Source organism: Scyliorhinus canicula, chromosome 8 (assembly GCF_902713615.1).
Source record: "Scyliorhinus canicula chromosome 8, sScyCan1.1, whole genome shotgun sequence".
NCBI classification, from domain to species: Eukaryota; Metazoa; Chordata; class Chondrichthyes; order Carcharhiniformes; family Scyliorhinidae; genus Scyliorhinus; species Scyliorhinus canicula.
Genome location: NC_052153.1, coordinates 7,008,835 through 7,031,043, shown reverse-complemented (window position 1 = coordinate 7,031,043; position 22,209 = coordinate 7,008,835).

Genomic DNA, 22,209 nt, shown 5'->3' with positions numbered 1-22,209 from the left:
TTGGGTAGGGTGCCCTTTCCAGGAGCCGGTGCAGACTCGATGGGCCGAATGGCCTCCTTCTGCACTGTAAATTCTATGATCTATATTGTCTGGGGTACCGCGGAAGACGAGCTCCAGCCGGCCCTCACAGGACCCGGAGACAACGTCGGTCCGTGAGCAGAAGGGTTGATGGGAGAATGTTCTTGTGCCAGACACACACCCTTTTCTCAGACATCCTGAGAGGGTGCTATAAATACATCAATCAAATCTTTAAAAAAAAAGTATTTACAATACCACAGATGAAAACATACTTCTGACCAGCACTGGGTTAATTAGCTCTAAAATTAAATATTTGAACCAATCTGTCATGTTCTTCGTCAACTTTGTAATTTGAATGGTTGGTCGCATACTTGTGAAATGTCATCAAGGCTACATTGTCTGAACCAAAGTGAAATTCTGTAATTAGTGCTTTATCTTTAAGCCATTGTCAGGTTGAGGGAGGTGGTAGCAAAGTGGTATTGTCCCTGGGCTAGTAATTCAGAGTGCCAGAATAATGGCCTCAGACAGTTTTACTTGGAGCTGGTGTACTTAGTCCCTACCCCCAACACAGCAGCCTGCTTGGCCAGTTCCCCAGGTCTGGATCTCCAGGGAGCTGATGGTTTGCCGTTTGTTGTAATGGGCTAGGTGGTAAGCCTAACTATGAGGCTCGCTCGAAGATGTCATTTACAAACGGGTTCATGATGCTTGTGGCTTCGTAGGAGATGCCAGAGTCTGGCTGAACCTGCCTTTCACCTTGTCGATCGATATGGAATTCCGTAAAACTCCAGAATTAAAAGTCTAGCAATGACCACAAAATCGTTGTCGAGTTGTTGTCAAAACCCATCTGGGTCACTAACGTCCCTTTCGGGAGGGAAATCTGTCGTCCTTACCTGGTCTGGCCTACATGTGACTCCAGATCCGCAGCGATGTAACTGACTCTTAACTGGCCTCTGAAATGGCCGAGCGAGACACTCAGTTCAGGGGCAATTAGGGATGGGCAACAAATGCTGGCCTTGCCAGTGGCACCCACCTCCCATCAATGAATGAATTTTGTTTTGAGGTGGAATATAATCTGTGTTGTCCTGGTTGATTTGATTTTGAGGGGTCGTTTTAAGTTTCAACACTTCGAAACACAGAAATGTTATTCACAGATATACATCTCATCGTCTACTTAATTGTGACTTTGGATCACAAACATAAAGCCTAACAACGGCTTGTATCCCTATCGCACCTTTACTGCAGTAAACTAGGCCAACGTGTTTCATCGGTGCATCATCTGGCGGAGTTGAACATTGAGCCACAAGGAGATATTGTTGAAGGGTCAGTTACGAAGGGACACAAGTTAAAGGTCAGGGGCAGGAGGTTTGGGGGGGGGGGGGGGGGGGGGGTGTGAGGGAAAGCTTTTTTACCCAGAAGGTGGTGACGGTCTACAATGCACTGCCTGGGAGGGTGGTAGAGGTGGGTTGCCTCACATCCTTTAAAGAGCACTTGGCATGTCTTAACATTCAAGGCTATGGGCCAAGTGCTGGCAATGGGATGAGGCAGGCATTGGTGCAGACTCGATGGGCCGAAGGGCCTCTTCTCTGTTGACCAAAGGCCAGGTCAAAGAGATAGATTATTAAAGAGCCTTTTGAAGGAGGAGGGAGATGTGCGGGGAGGGAACTGCAGAGACTGGGGGCTTGACAGCTTGAAGACACGGCAGCCAATGGTGGAGCGAATTGAGTCGGGGCCAGGCAAGCGGTCAGAAGTGGAGGAGCGGAGGGCTGGAGTAAATTGCAGAGATAGTGGGGGGTGAGGCCATGCAGGGAGAGGACTGTAAAATCAAGGTGTTGCTGTACCTGGGGACAAGGTAGGTCAGCGAGCACAAGGCTGAGGGGTGAATGTGCTCAGACCAAACACACACCTTTCCCAGAAACACCTGTCCTGCCCACTCTTGCTGCAAATTTGTGAACGGGTTAATCTTCCTGGAAGAGCACGGATAGATTCAGACCTATTGGCATAAAAATAGGAGGAGGCCATTCAGCCCCTCCAGCATGCTGTGAGGTGTATTGGACATTCTGAATTCTCCCTCTTGTGTACCCGAACAGGCGCCGGAATGTGGCGACTGGGGGCTTTTCACAGTAACTTCATTGCTGTGTTAATGTAAACCTACTTGTGACAATAATAAAGATTATTGTCATTATTATAATTATTAAAGCCTATTTTCAAATTCAATTATATGAAAGCTAATCTGCTTCTTAACTCCATTACCCATCTTGACTCCGTAATCCTTAATGCATCTTGCCGAACGAAAATCAATCTCGGGTTTAATACTTTTTAAGTTGGACCCCCCCCCCCCCCCCCCCCCCCCCCACAAGGCCTCAACCATTTTTGGGGGGGGGGGGAGGAGAAAGTTCAAGATTTGCACTGCCACTTGGCAAAGAATTTGTTTTTATTTGTCCAGCCTGACCTGAAGATTAATTTATGATAATCTCCCTCTGACCCCAGTGTAGCTTGACGGGCTCTTCCTTGCTTTAGAATCTGGCGGCAATTGGACATGTCATTCTCAATTCCCTGCCCTCAAAAAGATCCCGTCAGTTGGGGTGTCATTTACAGAACCGCTGTCCGTGTTAAATTGAAACCGAAAAGTAAATTCATGGGTGTTTCCATGACGATGATAAATGGGATGGCAGTGATGAGCCTCTGTGGGTAAGAATGTATTGGCTCCTTTCGCAACTCTGGCACTGAGGAGAAATTAGAATTTAAAATTGAAGTTTATAATGAGGGGAAGTGGGGGGGGGGGGGGGGGGGAGGAGTGGGTTAGAATCTTCTGTTGCGAGCGATCGTTCACGGTGAGGTGCAAAACTTAATATCCCCCCCGTGGTGTGAAATTAGCCTAGCTCTCCAGAAACATAATAATCATAATACATAATAAAATATTAAAGAGAGATATCTCGGATAATTTTCTTGCTGTTTGAACTCATTCCCCTTTCGATGCAGCAACCATTTGCCAACGGTTATTATTGTTCAGATGAGATATTGAACCACGGCCAGTGTGTGCCTCCGCAGAGGGGCACAAAGGATGGCGTGGCCCCTAGTTTGAGGAAGAGCCAAGGGCTTTCTCTCTGGTGTCCCGGATCAATATCACTCACAAACAGAACTGGCCATTAACCCGTTGCTGGCAAGTTGGTCGCCATATTTTTCAGCACTGGGCTAAAGAGCTGGCATTGAAAGCAGACCAAGGCAGGCCAGCAGCACGGTTCGATTCCCGTACCAGCCTCCCCGAGCAGGCGCCGGAATGTGGCAACTAGGGGCTTTTCACAGTAACTTCATTGAAGCCTACTTGTGACAATAAGCGATTTTCATTTAATTTTTCATTTCATATTTAGAACATAGAACATAGAACAGTACAGCACAGAACAGGCCCTTCGGCCCTCGATGTTGTGCTGAGCAATGATCACCCTACTCAAGTCAACGTATCCACCCTATTTCTTACATTACAACACTGGCGAGCCATCAAAAAGCATTTAATTGGCGTTTCGGTACATTCTTTTTTTTTAAATTTAGAGTACCCAATTATTTTTTTCCGATTAAGGGGCAACTTAACCAGGGCAATCCACCTACCCTGCACATCTTTGGGTTGTGGGGGTGAGACCCACGCAGACACGGGGAGAATGTGCAAACTCCACACGGACAGTGACCCAGAGCCAGGATTCGAACCCGGGTCCTCAGCGCCGTGAGGCAGCAGTGCTAACCACTGCGCCGCCGTGCCGCCATGCGTTTGGGAACATTTTGAGGTTGTGAAAGGCGTCATTGAAATGCAGGTCTTCCTTTTTAATCATTCGTTGATCAGACAGATACTTGCGTAACCGAATGTTCGATATTGCAATTGGCGTATCGCTTTATAATGGCAGCAATCTGCAGGGGGGGGGGGGGGGTGAAATGTAATTCATAGAATGTATCAGTCTCATAATGTGACTGCTGACCAAAAGGTTACTGTGGGGTCCATTGGCAGGCGATTCACTTTCTCACCTGAAATATGCACCAGACCTATTATTGATACAAATCTCTGAATGCTGGAACTTAAGGGAAAGGGGCGAGGGGGATGAAAGAAACTGCTTCCATGCAGCAGTTTTTACAATCTCTGGGAAAGAATCCTCCAGCACCTCACAGCTAAAGGCCAGAAAGTATGAGAGCGTATTTGCAGCACAGGAACAGGCCATTCATCCCAACGGTGCCATGTCCCATGCGAGCATCCTCCCATCATTCTTTATCTCTCATCAAAATACCCTTCTATTTATTTCTCCCCCATGTGTTTATCCAATGCCCCCATCTTAAGTGTATCGGTTGTGTTCACCTCAACCACTCACTCCCTGTGGGAGCGAGTCCCACATTCCCACCACTCTCCGGGTGAAGACGTTTCGTGCGAATTCACGATTGTATTTATTAGCGACTCTTTTATATTCGTGGCTCCTCATTTTGGTTCCCCCTCCCCCAACCCAACAATGGGAAACATCTCCATACCTGCCACATCAAAGCCTTTCATAATCTCAAAGATCTCTAACAGCAGGTCTCTGTCAGTCTTCTGGAGAAATGTGATCCAGCCTGTTCAATCTTTCCCGACGGATCATAACCTCTCGGTTCTGGTATAATTTCAATATTTGTTCTCTGCAACTTCCCCAGTGTCTTTATGACCTTTTTAGAATATGGAAATCAGAGCTGCTCAGCGTACGCCAAAGTGTGGTCTAACCAGTGTTCAAGAGAAATTTAACACAACTTCTCTGCTTCTCAGTTCTATCTTTGTGGAAAATTACTGGCCTTGCACATTTTTCGAACATTCCATAGGACCGTAAGACTTGGAGTGGAAGTAGGCCATTCGGCCCATCGAGTCTGTTCTGCCATTCAATGGGATTGTGACTGATTCCAATAGATATAATAATAATCTTTATTGTCATAAGTAGGCTTACATTGCAATGAAGTTACTGTGAAAATCCCCCAGTCGCCACACTCCGACGCCTGTTCGGGCACACAGAGGGAGAATTCAGAATGTCAAAATGACCTAACGGCACGTCTTTCGGGACTTGTGGGAGGAAACCGGAGCACCCGGAGGAAACCCACGCAGACACGGGGAGAACGTGCAGACTCCACACAGACAGTGACCCAGCGGGGAATCGACCCTGGGACCCTGGCGCTGTGAAGCCACAGTGCTATCCACTGTGCTACCATACTGCCCATATTGATGCTGTTCTTCTTAGTCATCCTGGATCCTCTTGCGCAGAAGAGGCGGAGCACAGATGTCGTGAAATCCAATCAGATTGTTGCCGTGAAACACCTGAGTTCAAATCACATGGCGGCGATTTGAAAATGTGAATTCAGTTGATAAAAGGAAATGGGCTGGAAAATGAAAACTTAAGGAAGGAAACCTGCTCTACGTATAGACCCGGTTTGATCTATAGGTGACTCCAGTTCCCAGCAACATGGTTAAATCTGAACCACCCTAGTAATCCATTAAGTTTGCATAAATCTTCCACAAACAATAACAAGACCTTCTACGTTTTCCCACTTAACCACACACCAGAAGTTGTTCATTGGCACCTAACATTCTGAGGGGACAATAACATGTTAACCAAATGCAACTTGTTTCCTCAATCTATGCTCCTCACTGAACAAATATTAGCATTTATGGAGATTTATTTCACGAAAGGTTAAACTCTGGCTTGATAGCCAACCATTTCAACTGAATGGATTATCAAACAGCAAAATGTTGTTTGCAGTTAGTTTAGTATTTTTTCGAAACGTGATGAAATCAGTGATCATGGGAAATGACGATGGCACAGTGGTTAGCACTGCTGCCTCACAGCGCCAGGTCCCAGGTTCGATTCCCCGCTGGGTCACTGTGCGGAGTCGGCATGTTCTCCCCGTGTGTGCGTGGGTTTCCTCCGGGTGTTCCGGTTTCCTCCCACAGTCCAAAGACGTGCAGGTTAGGTGGATTGGCCATGCTAAATTGCCCCTTAGTGTCCAAAATGTTAGGTTGGGTTCCTGGGTTTCCGGGGATAGGGTGGAGGCGTGGGATTAAGTGGGGTGCTCTTTCCAAGGGCCGGTGCAGACTCGATGGGCTGAATGGCCTCCTCCTGCACTGTACATTCTATGATTCTAAACTATATGAAGTGGGTCATGCCATTAATACTTCTTGGCTGATAATTGAATCTCATGGCGCACCAGATACGACGAGGAAGCTATCAAATGTTTCTCAAAGGCTAGGATGAGGGAGTGAAGACAGGATAGGAGACTGTAATTGCAACATTAAATATCTCTGAGATAGAGGTTGGGAAGTCAGATGTTCTGAACTTGGTGCAGCTTTTTAAGATGAATCTGATTGACGTGACAGCATTGTACGTTTTTGATAGACGGACTGTAAGCTGGAGGTGAATGTATGAAAAGGCAGGAGGGGAGGTTATTTTAACACGGTTGGCTATGTACTCCCAGGAGGTGATTGGGCGAGAGGCAGAGAGATATAACAAGAGAATCAAAGAGCTTTGGACCCCAAACAGCTGAAGGCTCCCCCAATGCTGGCATGATTAAAATCAAGGATGTGCAAGAAGGTCAAATTGAAAGCGTCCAAGGTTCCTGGAGGGTTGTTGAGAGGGGTGAGGACATGCGGGGTGGGGGTCGAGGGGAGATCTGAACACAAAATCGGGAGAAGCGTTGCTGGAATGGGAGCTAGTGTGGGCCAGAGAGCACGGGCACTGAATTAATGAGATTAGGACGAGTTAGGACATTAGCCAGCAGAATTCTGGGGGCTGTAAGGTGAGAGACTGGACTGGCTTAATAATGGATTTGAAGCATATTCCCAGGCACCAGAATTTCAAAACTGGCAAACACTTCCAAATAATCTCTGCACAAATGCTTCAGGGAAGTTTGGTCCTGCATTTATTTTTAAAAGATAGAGCGTTGTCTTGCGCAGGAAATACAGTTGTTGTCATCAATCAAATGAGTAATGATTGGCATGCAACGCCCGACAGCTGGGTGGAAGCAGAGTAACTTTCAAGAGGAAATTTGATTTCTTTCCCCTTTATTCTTTCACGGGCTGGGAGTCTCGCTGGCAAAGTCAGCATTTGTTGCCCATCCCTTGAGGGGGGCAGTTAAGAGTCAACCACATTGCTGTGGGTCTGGAGTCACATGTAGGCCAGACCGGGTAAGGACGGCAGATTTCCTTCCCTAAAGGGACATTAGCGAACCAGATGGGTTTTTACGACAGTCGATGGTCACCATTACTGAGATCGGTTTTCAATTCCAGATTTAATAATTGAATTTAAATTCCACCAGCTGGGATTTGAAACCGTGTCCCCAGCCATTGTTGCCTGGGCCTCTGGATTACTAGTCCATTGCCATTACACTGCCTGTAATGCTTGACAAACAAAAGATAGCACACATATGAGAGTCAGAATGGGGACAGGGCGTGGGTTGGGACTAACCAGGAATCTCTTTCAGCGGGCAGGCACGGGGATAGGCCAAAGGAATGAATGGCCTCCTCTTGCGCTGTTAGATTTTGTGATAGTGAGATGTACAGACACTATTATTGTGATAATTAGATGTGCAGACACTATTGTTGTGATAGTGAGATGTACAGACACTATTATTGTGATAGATGTACAGACACTATTATTGTGATAGATGTGCAGGTACTATTATTGTGATAATGAGATGCAGACACTGGTATTGTGATAGTGGGATGTACAGACACTATTATTGTGACAGTGAGATGTACAGACACTATTATTGTGACAGTGAAATGTACAGATACTATTACTGTGATGGTGAGATGTACAGACACTATTATTGTGATAGTGAGATGTAGACAGTATTATTGTGATAGTGAGATATACAGACACTATTATTGTGATAGCTGTGCAGACACTAGTATTGTGATAATTAGATGTGCAGACACTATTATTGTGATAGTGAGGCGTACAGACACTATTGTTGTGACAGTGAGATATACAGACACTATTATTGTGATAGTTTGGGACAGAGACAGAGATATTGCAAGGGCTATTTGTAGATCAGCACTGATCCTTAAACTAACATCTAAATGAGAATGTTACTCATTTCGCAGTAATTCGTTGTTATCAGGTTGCCTTAACCACGCTGAATGATTTAAGCTTTTATTTAAATCAAATAGAATGTTGTCCAGTGTTTTCTTTGTATAAGAGCCTGTGCAAAGTAATATTTATTATTAATGATGAATAAAATGTTCAGCATTGTGTACATCTTCTGCCACCCTGTGGCAGATACTAGTTCAACGCCTTTGAGCAAGAGGTGAGATTCAGAGGTAATTTAACGAGAGCTTTATCATTATCAATCATTGCTGCTCCCGATGTGTACGGGGACCCTCACAATGATATGCCCCTTTCCTTCTCGCCCTTTAGACTATGGGATGTAAGAGCAGAAGCAGGCCATTCAGCCCGTCGAGCCTGCTCTGCCATTCAATGAGGTCATGACCGATCTGAAATAATGGAGGAGGGTTCCGGCAATGGCCGAGCTGAGGGAAGGGCTGGATCGGACAACGTTAAGTTGGAGAAAGGCAAAAAGATGCTGGCGGGAATTTTCTGGTCGTTGGTGATTCATTTTTCCCATCAGCAGCATGCACCCCCTGCCCTCGTTCCCGCGGGTTTCCCGGCAGCGCAGGGTGGTCCCAATGGGAAATCCCATTGACAAACAGCGGGAAAATGGAATCCCACCGCCAGCGAACGGCGTGCGGCCGAGAACACGCGGCTAAGGGAACGGTAAATCCAGCGCCTGGATGAAGGTGCCATTGTAGTTACTGAGGAGAAACTGTGCGCACCGACAGGGGAGGCAGGAACCGGGTTACGTGGATTTAAGATAATTGGCAAAAGAGCCAAATGGGAGCAAGGGGTAATTTATTGAGGCAGAAGGATGCTGTGACCTGGAAGGCGCTGCTTGGAGGGGCACTGGAAGCAGATTCAATAGGAACTCTCAATAGCTGCTGCTATTTGTAGCTGCTCCCACCAGAAGACCTGCTGTCATGGTTACCATCACCCGCCTGGCTCGCACCATCCTCACCCGCCCACTGCAGCCCATCGGCAACCACCTCATAATGTCTGTCATCTCTCCCCCCCCCCCCCCCCCCGCCCATTTCCCCTCGAGCAGAGATCCCTGTAGACCTTCAGCTCTGACCAAACAGACGAAATGCTGACATTCTCTGTTACTCTACATCGAGTTCATTTTGCACTAGATATTTCGCACACGCCGTCGCTTGCCTTGAATTCTGTGTGTGGAATATTGAGCAAGGACCGCAGCATTCACATTTCAAAGGCCTCGGTTTTCTTCCACAGATCTTTATTTATTGCCCAAATGGGAATTACTTTCAAAGGGGAAGTTGGACAAATACTTGAAGGCAATTCTTTTCCATTATTCTTTCAGGGGTTGTGGGGTGTCGCTGGCTGAGCCAGCATGTGCTGCCCATCCCTAATTGCCCTTGAACTGAGGGGCTTGCTCGGCCATTTCAGAGGGCGGTTAAGACTCAACCACATTGCTGTGGGTCTGGAATCACATGTAGGCCAGACCGGGAAAGGACGGCAGATTTCCTTCCCTAAAGGGCATTAGTGAACCAGCTGGGTTTTTACACCAATTGGTGATGGTTGTCATGGTCACCATTACTGAGAATAGTTCGCTGTCCCAGATTTATCCATTGAATTAAAATTTCACCAACAGCCATGGCGGGATTTGAACCAGTGTTCGCCAGAGGATAACCCGGGAACTCTGGATTGCAGGTGCAGTGGTATTACTGCCAAACTAAATATTTTGGAGGTTTCAGAGATGCAGCGTTACAAGGTGGGGTGGGGTGAAGGGAGATGAATATCAGGCAGCGCAAGCACGATGGACAGAATGGCCACCTTCTGATTCGACATGGCACAGCCTTCTGCAAAATGGCGGCTGCAGCGGGATAGTGGAGCTGCATTGCAGTCAAAGAGATGAGGAGGAGGATCCGGGCTTTCATATCCTGCACCAGGACAATCTGCTGGGAGGGGAATGCAATCAGGAACTCGCGTCTCAATCTCCACGGCAGAGCGCCATCACCTCGAGCTCTGTTCCCCGTCAAGCCAAAGCGATCAGAGGAGTAATCATCGCTTGCTGGGTGTGGGTTAGTGGGAGCGTGTACCAGGCGGTGACAAATCTGTTACTGTCGGAAACGAGCTAAATCCATTTCTCCAAACCTTCTCAGGTTCCTGCCCACCGCCAGGATCAGATGGGTGACTTGTGGGCTGCAGCTGTCACTAGGCAGTGCCAGCTAATAATAACAGTAAACAATACTGTCCCGTAGCGTTCTATCCTGCCAAGTTATTAGTCAGGTCAGAAATTGTACCAGGTCTGCTTGGCTGCGGTTCACTGGCCGAAGGAGCAGTGCTAAAAAGCAGACAACCTAAGGGAAATAGAGGGAAAATTGCAAAGCTCAGGACCAACGCTCTCCAACGACGTGCCGCAGCGTTGGTGACAGACCTGATGATAATACACCTGTGGGAAATTCTTCTGACTGTTTTTGTCAAAGACATTTTCCCGTTTAGGTTATTTTAGACGGATAATTCCATCACTTAAAAATGAATCACTCTCAACGCGAGCTAGGGAAGGGCAGACCGCTGATTGACATCCCATCCACCACCTCTCCACCACCCCCCCCCCCCCCCCCCCCCGCCCCACCCCCCCGGTACACGGCGCCAAAGGCGGGTGCCACCCGCATGATGCACCCACAGGAACTCGCCAAGGCTCCTTCGGCGGAACCCTCCAAACCCGAGACCCCTGCCACCCACATGGACAAGGGCGGCAGATACTTGGGAACGCCACCACCTCCAAATCTCACACCATCCCGAATTGGAAATATATCGGCCGTTCCTTTACTGTTGCCGGGGTCAAAATCCTGAAACTCCCTCCCTAACAGCACGGTGGGTGCCCCGCAACACGTGGACTGCAACGGTTCATGAAGGCAGCTCGCCGCCACTTTCTCAAGGACAAATACTCAATAAATGCGACACCCACCTCGCATTAAATTTTTAAAAATGACGAAGGAATCCGATAGACTCGGCACGTTCGGCCACCATTAAATTGCATAATTCCAATTTATGGGTGAACACAAAATAGACGCCCCCCGCCCCTCTTCATTCCTTCCGTTATTCTCGCATCAACATCTTATCGGGATTCTCTGCCTTGTTTATTATGTTTGAAGATCATGCTGAGATTAATCTTTTGATTTGTGTGCCAGCGTGTATAACTGCGGAAATCTTCTATCCTGTTGTGATGGTTTCTCTGGAGATGCTGAAACCATTTGTTGAGGATAGAAAGTGGGTGATTGGATTTTGTGGGCTGATTGATTCGAAGGTTCGGCGCTGGCTGCTGTGGGCATTTCACTATCATTGCCCAGAACCTGCACTGCAGGACGTGGATGGCCTGTTCTGTTACTTTAAACTGTGGGTAAAATTGGACAGGAGGCAATTAGGTTGGCCGTTGCTTAAAATCTTTAACCTGGGTGTCACATTTGACCCTGAAGTAAGCGTCCGATGATATTTCTGCGCCATCACTGACGCTGCCTATTGCCACCTGCCCCTCACACCAGCCCCCCCCTCTCCTCCCCCCCCTCTCCTCCCCCCTCCCCCCACCCCCCCCCACCCCCCTCGGCTGACCTCACCTATTGGTGAAGCCCTCAACTGTGCCTTTGTTACCCCCCAACGTGACCATTGCAACTCACTTTGGTCTCCTTATTTAAGAAAGTTTACGACTGTATTAGAAGCAGTTGATAGAAGGTTCACTCGACTGATATCTGGGGTGAGGGGGTTAGTCTATGAGGGAAGGTTGGGTCTGTAGCTATTGGAGTTCAGAACAATGAGGTGATCTTATTGAAACATGTAAGCTCCTGAGGGGACTTGACCGGGTGGATGCTGAAAGGGCGTTTCCCCGCGTGGGAGATACTGGATCGAGGGGAGGGGGGGGGGGGGGGGGGGGGGGGACACAGTTTGAAAATAAGAGGCCTTGCATTTAAGACGGAGATGAGGAGAAAGGATTCCTCCCAGAGGGTCGTGAACCTTTGGAACTCTTTTCACTGGAGAAGGTCAGGGGCAAAGCCATTGAATATCTTTAAGGCAAAGGTGGATAGATTCTTGACTAACAAGGGAGTCAAAGGTTATCGGAGTGAGGGGTCTGTGGAGTTGAGTTGAAGCCACAATGAGATCAGCCCTGGTCTTATTGAAGGTGGAGCAGACCTGAGGCCAGAATAGGTTACTCCTCCTAATACACCTGTTCACTCCCGGCTGCCCCCCCCCCAAGTTCTGCCTTCTGCAAACGTGATGCCATCCAAAGCTCTGCTGCTTGTGCCCTAACTCGCACAGAGGCCTGTTCACCCATTCCCTCCCTGCTCTCCCTGACCCCTCATTAAGCAACATCTCTTGTTGGTCGCTTGAGCTTCTCCGAGCTTATTCACTGCACCATCGGTGGCTTTTCTCTCAGTTGCCTTTAGCTCAGTAAAATTGTCCCAAGGTGTTTCATAGGAATGTAATCAGACAAAACGTGACACCGGGCCACAGAAGGAGATCGTTAGGACAGATTATCAAACGATTGGTCAAAAAGAAAGGTTTCAAGACCACAAGAACTCAAGAAATAGGAGCGGGAGTAGACCATTCGGCCCTTCGAGAGACCATTCAGCCCGTCCAGACTGCTGTGCCATTCAATACGATGATGGCTTATTTTGGGTTTCATCGTCACTTTTGCACTGGCTCCCCTCATCTTTTCATTTCCTGAGAGACTAAAGATCTCCCTATCCCAGACTTCAATGTATTCAGCGATGGAGCATCCACAATCCTCTGGGATAGACAATTCCCAATGTGCTCAACCCTTTGGGTGAGGAAATTTCTCTTTACTCCGTTCTAAATGATCGGCCCCTTATCCTGAAACGATGTTCCCTGTGTCTTAGATTCCCCGACCAGCGGAAACAGTGTTGGGTATGCTGGGTCTGCGAGGACTGTGTTTACTTCAGCAGTGAGAGAGACAGGCTACCAACACTTGAAGAAATGCAACTCTATTTCATTGAACTCTTAACTAGTAAACATACTTTAACTGTGGGTTGACACGATGCTGAGTTGACTGGAGACCTGAGGCTAACCTGCCCAGACTATCTGACTACCACATGGTGGATGTTCTAGTTGTTGCTCACGGACTCTGGCTGTCTCAGAGGCTGGATCCCGAGGGAGCGGGAAAACTGGTGCCCTCTGGCTTTATAGTGGTCGTGTCCTGTCTGGTGATTGGCTGCTGTGTTCTGTGTATTCATTGGCCATCCTGTGTGTCAATCACTGCCTTTCTGTGCACCACCATATACCTGTGTGTATATTATGACAATGGGGAGCAATTTGACAACAAGAATTATGAAATCAAGAGGCTGCTGGACCGGCAAATTCTATCGAGGGCAGGGGTGATGCACGTTCTCCCCGTGTCTGCGTGGGTTTCCTCCGGGTGCTCCGGTTTCCTCCCACAAGTCCTGAAAGACATGCTGTTAGGTGAATTGGACATTCTGAATTCTCCCTCTGTGTACCCGAACAGGCGCCAGATTGTGGCGACGAGGGGATTTTCACAGTAACTTCATTGCAGTGTTAATGTGAGCCAACTTGAGACTCTAAAGATTATTATTATTATGTGTGATCGGAATGTACGCGTTAAGATGCAGGCAGCTTGGCTTCGAATGAGCTCAAATCCACGGAGAGTGGATGGCTCAACAAGCTGTTTATTTCTCTATGTTTTGCTGAAAGTACAGGCTCTCCCTGGCATACGAAATAGATAGCTTTTGGTAAATGCTCTGACCTGATTTTAAAAAAATGTTATTAGGAATAATCACAGGCACGGGTGTTGCTGAGAGTTAATCCCTTTTGGCAGCTTTGTGTTTGGACATGTTTGGAAACCTGTAGCAAACCCTGACCCAATGTTTTATGCCGTCTTGCCAGCTGCTCATCTGTTGTCATTTGTGTTGATGTTGCAATCGCCAACCATTTCTCAGATAGTGTGTGCGGGGTGGAGAGGCTGCTTTTCCTTCATCCAGTCATCGTTACAATTCGGAAAGTCATCCTCCGATATTGCTGCGCTCGTTTCATTATTATTAATTATGTTTACTTAAGACCTCTCAGCCTATCCCAGCTTTTATTCATAGGTCATTATCAAGAAGCACATTATTGTCGTACTTGATCATAGAATGTTTTTATTCTGTGCTGTCCTGTGTTCAGTGTTTTACAGCCTGCGGGTCAACAGATGTTTCTGGGAGGTTTGGGGTGCCTGTGGGTTCTTTAACTCTTTGGAATCCGTGATTATTTCCTGCATTTCGGGCAGTTTTATAACAAGAACAGAAAATACTGGACCATCTCAACAGGTCAGTTTGCAGATACAGCGAGTGATTAGGAAAGGAAATGGAATGTTGCCGTTTATTGCAAGGGGAATGGAATATAAAAGTCGGGATGTTTTACTGCAGCTGTACAGGGTGTTGGTGGGATTACCTGCTGGATTCTCCAATTCTGGGGCTATGTCTACCCCCCGCCGGCGTGGGAACGGTGGCGTTTTAAACCAGAACAAACGGCAACCGATTCCCCGTTTGGCCGGGGGTTGCATGGCGGCAGCGTAGAGACCCCGGCCCTAGCTGCCAATACGACCCGGAGAATTGCCAGGTCTATGGCCGCGCATGCGCACGGCAGTGGCTACGCTGTGCTACATGGTGGAGGCCGCTCATGGACCCGGCCTGCAAACTAGTGCCCCCCCCCCTTTGGCCGGCTCGTGCGCCCCGGACCACCCCCCGTACAGTGCCCCCATCCCCTAATAAAGCCCCCGTGCCCGCAGATCGGCCCTCCTCCAACTGCAGCGGCGCTGGACTGAGCCCACAGCCGCCAGGCCGAGTTCCCGACGGATGAGATCACACGCGAGCGACGCCGTCGGGAACTCGGCCAGTCGGGGGCGGTGCTGGGGGGGGTGCGGGCTAGAGGCAATGGCCTGAGGCCGTCGATACGTGGCGCGGTGTACATGGCTTTGGAGGGGGTGGAGTATCACAAAAGTGGCGCCGTTCCCAGTTTGGTCGGGAACTGTGATTCTCTGACCGATCGCCGAACGTGATTTCGGTGTTGGCACCAGAGAATCCAGCTTCACGTCTGGAATATAGGGCGCGAATCTCTCACAAGTGAACGAAGTCCCCAAACAAGCACGTTTAACCGCATTGCCAAGAAACACATGGGGCGGGATTCCCCCAACCCCTGCCGGGTCAGAGAATCGGTCGGGGGGGGGGGGGGGGGGGGGCTTGAATCCCGCCCCCACCGGCCACCGAATTCTCCGGCACCGGAGAATTGACCGGGGCGGGAATCGCGCCACACCGGTCCCCGCCCCCCCCCCCCCCCCAGCGATTCTCCGGCCCGCGATGGGCCGAAGTCTCGCTGGCTCTATGCCAGTCCCGCCGGCATAGATTAGACTTGGTCCCTTACCGGCGGGACCTGGCGGCGCGGGCGGGCTCCACAGTCCTGGGGGAGGGGGCGCGGGGTGATCTGGCCCCGGGGGGTGCCCCCACGGTGGCCTGGCCCTCGATCGGGGCCCACTGATCGCAGGCCTGTGCCGTGCGGGCACTCTTTTCATACCTGCTGACCATGTCAGCCTTCGCGATGGTCGACGCATAGGTGAACCCCCCCCCTGTGCATGCGCAGGGATGACGTCAGCTGGACATCATATCGGATACTTCCAGGACATCACTGCAAGAGTTTCTCAGGGTAGTGTCTTAGGTCCAACCATCTTCAGCTGCTTCACCAATGACCTTCTTTCCAAGTGAAGATGTTCACAAATGACTGCACAATGTTCAGCACCATCCCTGACTCCTCAGATACTGAAGCAGTCTGTGTGTAAATGCAGCAAGATCTGGACAATATCGGCTTGGGCTGGCAAGTGACAAGTAACATTCGTACTGCACAAGTGCCAGGCAATGACTATAGAGTCACAGAGTCCACAGCACGGAAAAGACCCTTCAGCCCATTGCTTCTGCGCTGGTCAGAAACAACCACCTCACTATTCTAATCCCATTTCCAACACTTGATCCATAGCTGTGTCTGCCCTGGCATCATAAGTGCCATCTAAATACTTCTTCAATGTTACGAGGGTCTCTGCCTCCACCACCCTTTCAGGCCGTGAGTTCCAGACTCCCACCACCCTCTGGGTGAAAATGTTTTCCTCCCATCCCCTCTAAACCTCCTGCCCCTCACATTAAATCCCCTCTAAACCTCCTGCCCCTTACCTTGAATCTATCCCTCTGATCATTGATCCCTCCACCAAGGGGAAAGGTTTCTTCCTGTCTACTCTATCTATGCCCCTCATAATTTGATACATCTCCATCCTGTCCCCCCTCAGTCTCCTCTGCTCCAAGGAAAACAACCCCAGTCTATCCAATCTCTCTTACTATCTAAAACTCTCCAGCCCAGGCAACATCCTGGTAAATCTCCTCTGCGCCCTTTCCAGTGGCTATCACATCCCTCCTATAATGTGGATTCCAGAACTGCCACAATACTCCAGCTGTGGCCTACCCAACATTTTATACAGTTCCAGCATAACCTCCCTGCTCTTAAACTCTCTGCCTCGGCTAATAAAGGCAAGTATACCACATATCTTCTAAACCACTGTATCCACCTGCTCTGCTACCTTAAGGAACAGTGCGCATGCACAGCAAGGTCCCTCTGACCCTCGGTGCTTCCCAGGGTCCTGCCGTTTATCCTGTATTCCCTTGTCTTGTTTGTCCGGCCCAAGTGCATCACCTCACACTTATCCCGATTGAATTCCATTTACCACTGGTCAGCCCGTCTGACCAGCCCATCTATATCCTCCTGTAAATTAAATGTAAATATCCTCCTGTAAATTAGGCAATCTTCACTATTTCCAAGCCACCAACTTTCATGTCATCCGCAAACTTACTGATCAACCCTCCTACAGTCACGTCTAATTTGTTTATATAAGCCACAAATATCAAGGTCCCCCACATTAATCACTGCGGGATCCCACTGGGCTCAGGCTTCCTGTCAGAAACACCTCGACCACCCCCCTCTGCTTCCTGAATTCAATTTCCCAAAATCCTTGGATCCCATGGGCTCTTAACTTCGCTATCATGTGGGACCTTATCAAAAGTTCAAGTAGACCACATCAAATGTATTTCCCACATCTGTACACCTGGTCACCTCTTTGAAACATTCAATCGAGTTGGTCAGACGTGACCTCCCCTTAACAACGCCATGCTGACTGTTCTTGTTTAATCCCCACCTCTCCAAATGCAGATTAATTCTGTCTCTCAGAATTGCTTCCAATAGTTTTCCCACCACTGAGGAACCACATTGACGATCCTCCAGTCCTCCGGCACCTCTCCTGTGGCCAGAGATGAATTGAAAATCATTGCCAGCTCCCCTATTTCTTCCCTTGTTTCACTCAACAGCCTAGGTACATTCCATCTGGCCCTGGAGATTGATCTACTTTTAAGCCTGCCAGTTCACTCAGAACCTCCTCTCTGTCTATGTTAATCTCTTTCATTTTATCACAGTCCTTCTCCCTGATTTCTATCCCGTCCCTCTCACGAGTGAACACCAACACAAAGTATTCAGTTAGAATCCTACCTCCGACCCCCGGCTCCACACACAAATTACCCCGTTGCCCTTAATAGGCCCTAATCTTTCCCTAGTTATTCTTTTGCTCTTAATGCACTTGTAAAACAGCTTAGGATTTTCCTTTATTTTACCTGACAGTATCCGTTCATGTTCCCTTTTTGCTCTTCTAATTTCCTCCTAAGTTCTCATATTCACATTCTGTACGCCTCCAGGGCTTCTGCTGTTTTGAGCCCTCGATATCTGCCACAAACCTCCCCTTTTTCTTTTTATCCAATGATGTACATCCCTCGATATCCAGGGTTCACTGGATTTGTTGGTTCCCCCCTTTCCCTTGATTGAAACATGTTGGCCCTGAACTCTCCCTATTTCCTGCTTGAATGTGCCCCACTGTTCTGTCACAGATTTACCTAAAAGTGTCTTCTCCCAGTCCACTCTGGCCAAATCATTTCTGATCTTATTAAAATCAGCCCTCCCCCTGTTCAGAATTTTGATCTCAGGCCCATCCTTGTCCTTTTCCATAACAATTTTGAATCTAACGGAGTTATGATCGCTGTCTGCAAAATATTCCCCCACTGATCCACTTGCCCAGCTTCGTTACCTAAAATTAAGTCCAGGACCCCCCCCTCTCTTGTAGGACCTTCGACACACTGGCTTAAAAAGTTCTCCTGGATGCATTTTAAGAATTCCGCTCCCTCTAAACTTTTCCCACTATATCTATCCCAGTTAATGTTGGAGAATTTAAAATCCCCACTATCTCTACCTTATTACTTTTACACTTGTCTGAAATTTGCCTACATATCTGCTCTTCGATTTCTCTCGGACTGTTAGGGCACCTGCAGAACACTCTCAGCAATGTGATTGCTCCTTTTTGCTTATTATGTTCCACCCATGTGGCTTCAGTTGAAGAGCCTTTTATGATGTCGCCCCTCCTTACTGCTGTAATTGCATTCTGATCAAATTGTGACACCCTCCCTCTCTCTTTTACCTCTTTCCCTGGGCTGGATTCCCCCCTCCCCGGCGGGGCGGGGGGAGGGGGGGGGGGTCCCGGCGGGATGGAGTGGCGTGAACCACTCCGGCGTCGGGCCGCCCCAAAGGTGTGGAATCCTCCACACCGTTATAGGCCACGCCCTCATCTTTAGGGGCTAGGCCCGCGCCGGAATGGTTGGCGCGCTGCCGGCCGGCGGGAAAGGCCTTTGGCGCCACGCCAGCCGGGGCTGAAGGGACTCCGTCAGCCGGCGGAAGTCCGCGCATGCGTGGGAGCGGCAGCGGCTGCTGACGTCAACCCGCACATGCGCGGGGGAGGGGTCACCTCCGCGTCGGCCCCATCGCGGAGGCTGATGCCCGACGCGGAAGTAAAAGAGTGCCACCACGGCACAGGCCCGCCCGTGAATCGGTGGGCCCCGATCGCGGGCCAGGCCACCATGGTGGCAGCCCCCGGGGCCAGATCGCCCCGCAGCCCCCCTCCCCCAGCACCCCGGAGCCCGTCCGTGCCGCCTGGTCCTGCCGGTAAATACCTTGTTTTATCCACGCCGGTGGGACCGGCATAACAGCAGCGGGACTTCGGCCCAACGGGCTGGAGAATCGCCGGGGGGGGGGGGGGGGGGGGCCCACCGACAGGCGCGGTGCGATTCCCGCCCCCGCCGAATATCCGGTGCCGGAGAATTCGGCAGCCGGCGGGGGAGGGATTCATGCCGGCCCCCGCCGATTCTCCGACCCAGCGGGGGGTCAGAGAATCTAGCCCCCTGTCTTGCCTGAAGATCCTATGTCCTGGAATACTGAACTGCCAATCCTGCCCTTCTCTCACCCACGACTCAGTGACAGCAATGGCATCATACCTCCATGTTTTAATTTGGGCCCTCAACTCATCTGTCTTGTTCGTCAGACTCATTGCATTAAAATAAATACCATCCAATCTTGCCAAACTCCCTTCTGACTGAACTGGTCCAGACATTTGAAATGAAATGAAATGAAATGAAAACCGTTTATTGTCACGAGTAGGCTTCAATGAAGTTACTGTGAAAAGCCCCTAGTCGCCACATTCCGGCGCCTGTTCGGGGAGGCTGGTACGGGAATTGAACCGTGCTGCTGGCCTGCCTGGGTCTGCTTTAAAAGCCAGCGATTTAGCCCAGTGTGCTGAACCAGCCCCATTTTAGCCCTTCCTGACTCACTTGGTGTCTCTTCTAATTTTCATTGTGTATCTCTCCCTGCTGAACCCTCTCTCAGGATCCCAGACCCCTGCCAAGTTAGTTTAAACCCTCCCCAACAGCACTAGCAAACCTCCCTGCTGGTCCTGTTTCAGTTCAGGTGCAAACCTCCCACCTTGTACAGGTCGCACTGTCCCCAAAAACGGTCCCAATGGCCCAGAAATTTAAAGCCCTGCCTCCTGCACCATCTCTCCAGCCACCCATTCATCTGGACAAGCCTCTTATTTCTATACTCACTAGCACGTGGCACCGGAAATAATCCAGAAATTATTGCACTTCTGGGTCCTTTTTAAAAATCTACTCCTAGCTCCCTAATTTCTGCGTGCAGGACCTAATCTCTTTTTCTGCCTATATCGTTGGTACCAATGTGTACCACAATATCTGTAGTTTGCCCTCCCTATCTGCAGTGTGCTCTGCAACTAGTCAGTGACATTCCTGACCCTGGCACCAGGGAGGCAACATACCATCCTGGAGTCTCTTTTGTGGCCACAGAAATGCCTGCCTGTTCCCCTTACGATCGAAGCCCATTAAACCCCTGAAGTCCTGATGTTCTCATTCCTCCCCTCTTGTGCAGCAGACCCACCCACGTTGGGGTTGGCTGCCACGGCTTTCCCCGACACAGCCATCACCCCCAACTGTATCCAAAACGGTATATGGGGATGGCCATTTCCAACATCGAGAATCAAACCATCATCCCATGACATTCAGTGAAATTACCATCACTGAATCCCCCAACGTCAACATCTAGGGGGTTACATTGATCAGAAACTGAACTGGACCAGCCTTATTAATACTGTGGCTACAAGGTCAGCTCAGAATCTAGCAATCCTGTGGTGGGTTACTTACCTCCTGACTTCCCAAAGCCTGTCTACCATCTACAAGTCAGGAGTGTAATGAAATACTCTCTACTTGCCTGGATGAGCGCAGCTCCAACACTCAAGAAGCTCAACACCATCCAGGGCAAAGCAGCCCCGCTTGACTGGTAACCCATCCACAAACATTCAAACCCTCCACCACCGACGTACAGGAGCAGCCGTGTGTACCATCTACAAGATGCACTGCAGTAACTCACCAAGGCTCCTTAAGACAGCACCTTCCAAATCCACGACCACTACCGTCTAGAAGGACAAGAGCAGCAGATACCTGGGAACCCCACCACCTGGAGGTTCCCCTCCAAGTCACTCACCACCCCGACTTGGAAATATATCGGCCGTTCCTTCACTGTCGCTGGGTCAAATCCTGGAACTCCCTCCCTATCAGCACTGTGGATGTACCTACCACATGGACTGCAGCGGTTCAAGAAGGCAGCTCCCCCCCCTTCTCAAGGTAAGCTAGGGATGGGCAATAAATGCCACATTCAAAATCTGAAGGTTAAAAAATACAATAGTGTCTGCTTTTGATCATCCTTAATGCTGATTTGACAATTTGAATTGATTTTATTTTCTTATTAAATTTCAGCATAACAGATTGCTGTTTCTAACTCATGCTGAGCAAATAAATAGAACCTTCTCTCTGATTATTCGGAGATACCTGAACTGCATTCCAGCCCTCAAATCCCAACTTTTAACCTATTGAAGGCCAAACTCAGTGCTTCGAATTGGTGCAAAAATGGATTGTTTAAAATTTTTTTTATCATAGCCAATTCATTTTTTCCAATTCAGGGGCAATTCAGCCTGGCCAATCCACCTAGCCTGCACATCTTTGGGTTGTGGGGGCGAAACCCACGCAGACACGGGGAGAATGGGCAAACTCCACACGGACAGTGACCCAGAGCCGGGATCGAACCTGGGACCTCGGCGCCGTGAGGCAGCAGTGCTAACCACTGCGCCAGCGTGCCACCCACAGATATGGATTGTTAACCAGCCCTTGCATACTGTTTGCTGGAGCTTTCTAGAATGAAAAAGACCACCCCCCTTCTTAAAGACAGGGGTGGGGGGGGGGGGGGGGGTGGGGGGGGGGGGGGGGGGGGGGGGTGGGGGGGGGGGGTGGGGGGGGGGTGGCGGGGGGGTGGAATCTCCGGGGCAGGTAGTCCAAGCCGGGATTCCCGCTGTCCCACTCAATCAGGTGTAAGGCCCAAAGCAGGATTCTCGCTAGGTGACAAACTCACTCTGAGTCTCCTGTCCCGCTCCCCCTGTCGAGATCAGGTTCACATCCAGAAACAGCAACAATCTGATCAGAACTCACTAGCATCCATTTCAATTTGAATAGGGAGATTGAAGTGGAATGCTGTGGCCTCCTGGGGTGGTCCCGCTCCCCCTCCCCACCCCAACTGGAAGTCCCGCAGTGCAAGTCTTTAAAAGTGGGGACCGGGCGCCGTGTACTCCGGGGGGAGCATGGGGGCCACTACC